Raw genomic sequence first — 2,497 nt, forward strand, 5'->3', positions numbered from 1 at the left:
CCCCTTCCCCCGCCCCTCTCCGCACCGCACCGCGGAGACAAAGCGGTTCCGCAGCCCCCCGGGGTGGGGGAGGGATGGGGGGCGCTCCGCGGCCGCGCAGAGCCCCCCCCATACGCCCTCCCCTCCGAGGTGGGTGCCGGCGGAGACGGGCGAGGTACCGCGGTGAGCCCCTCGCAGACAAAAGCCTTTCTCGGGGAGGGGGAACTGCGAGTAAAAGCAGCTTCAGGAGGGAAAAAGAGAAGAAAAAAAAAAACCAACCAAAACCCAAAACCCAACCCCCTACTTTTTGCCTGTCTCGGGGGGGGGGGGTAAAAGCTGGACAACGGTGGTTGGGTTGTAGCGTATCGTATTCTGATTTATAATGCCAAACAGGTAATAGGGAATAAATTCAACTCGGAATAACTTTCTCGCTTCGAAATTAGAGGGCGTTCGGAATAATATACAAATTCAGGAGTAAAAGGCTTTGTTGGCTTTTTTTTTTTTTTCCCATGGAGGTAAAATAGTCAATGAAATTACAGTGTCAATAAAAAGAAGCTTAAAAAGAATTTAAAACAAGCAACCTTTTCCAGTTCTATAACTATTAAACAACGGGAACCATCAAACATATCCTACACTATTAAATACCAAAATGTTACACCATCAATTAATTTTTGGTGCATTGTGTTTTAAGTTAAAGCATTTGCATTCAAATATCAAACAGTAATTCGGTGCCATAACAAGGTACAGTAACTTCATTATAAATTGCCTTGCAGAACAGAGATAAGAAATACAGTTCCAACCATAATTAATTTTACAGCAATATAAAAATCTAATAAAGAAAAACAGCAGCAGGAAACATTTTTAACATTTCTCATTCGTCATTTACATATAATTTTGCCTGGAAAAGCAGGAAAGTTTTAAGTTCTAGAAAAAGACTAAAACAAAACTTCAGCATTTGCTCAGAATTTCTTTTTAGTAGTTTCCAACCATTGGTACATGCAATCATTTTATTCTTTAGATTATTTTTGACCTAACAAGCCATAAGATCCAACCCGTCTCCTGGCTTTTTAATTTATTTTTTTTTCCTTTTTTTTTTTTTTTGGAGGGTGGGTGTGTGTGTCCATAGAGCACATTTCTAAGATTAATCGTTCAGTTTTAAACTTGGAAGCATGAGGCATGCTGGGATTTCAGCTGAGGTCAAGCACCAATGTACCGAGCTGTTACTGTTACGCTCTCAGGGTACTCTGTGTTGCTCTCAAGAAGGGGGGGAAAGAAAAAAAAAAAGAGAGAGAGAGATGCTATATGCAGTGGCCTGCAGCAAGGCAAATCTCTCTCTCAGTATGAAAACACTGGCATGTATATTAATATACCTACATATGTAAATATATATACATATCTAGGGTTTTATTTACCTACATACATATTCATACACACGTATCATCCATATGTGTATCTATACACACACCTCAATAGCTATATTTACATGCATCCATATCGTGTATCTTATCTACACACGCATATATAATAATCACTATATGTGTACACACATACACCCCCATATCTGTATCAGCTGTAAAATTATCTCGTGAATATACACACAGAAAAAAATATCTCTGTCATATAAACACTAGTTTTAATTTGAGAGGAGCATTTTACAGTAAATGGCCATAACCACCGCCCTACTGTTAGCCGATCAACCCTAAGGAGGAGAGAGACACTTTTTTCCCTTAAAAGGTCTACTAAACACTATTGTATGTGTGTGTATACGTTTACATATACACACACAGCGCACACACATATACACATATATATAGGATATATTTATAAAATAAAATAAAGATGTCAAAGCACAACTCACAGCTCCCAAGAGCCTAACCCGTGGATTTAAAAGCTAAACATCACAAGTTAGGGTCTCAGGGATTGAGAGGGGCGCAACAAACTATTTCTTGCAAAAACCAGGGATCAAAAATAAAAGATAAAAAGGAGAAAGAGGAAAAGAATAGCAGGCAAGTTCAAGTCATGGCTCAAGATTACAAAACAGGACACACAGGTGGAAGGAAAGAGCTTCTCTAAGGACCCTCTGTTGAGAGAATACATTCCATTTTTAATCGTTTATACAAAAATGACAAGGCGCGGCAGGTTCCTTACAGCTTCCAACAAGGTCGCTTGCGACAAACACATGAAAAGTCTCCGCATTTCAATAACGAAGAGGAAGAAAGAAAGGGAAGTTTGGGGCAGTGACGGAATTATTTTCATTGTTTCAACGAAAAGGAATGCAGAAATAAGAGCAGGAATATGCAGGCTCTCCCTCAGCCGCCTGGCACAAAGCATGCAGCAGCATAAAGGCGCTGCCTCCCCGCCCCCTCCGCCAGCCCCGCGGCCGGCGGGGATGGAGAAAAAACCCCGGTTGCGAGAAAATCAGGTAGAAACTCACCATTTGGAAGCGGGGGAGGCTCCGATCTTCAGCGCCAAGAGCAGGGGGGAAAAGCCCGGCGGTGGGGAGGCGGAGGGGGTGGAG

This window comes from Charadrius vociferus, unplaced genomic scaffold (assembly GCF_000708025.1).
Source record: "Charadrius vociferus isolate BGI_N301 unplaced genomic scaffold, ASM70802v2 scaffold858, whole genome shotgun sequence".
In the NCBI taxonomy this organism is placed as follows: Eukaryota; Metazoa; Chordata; class Aves; order Charadriiformes; family Charadriidae; genus Charadrius; species Charadrius vociferus.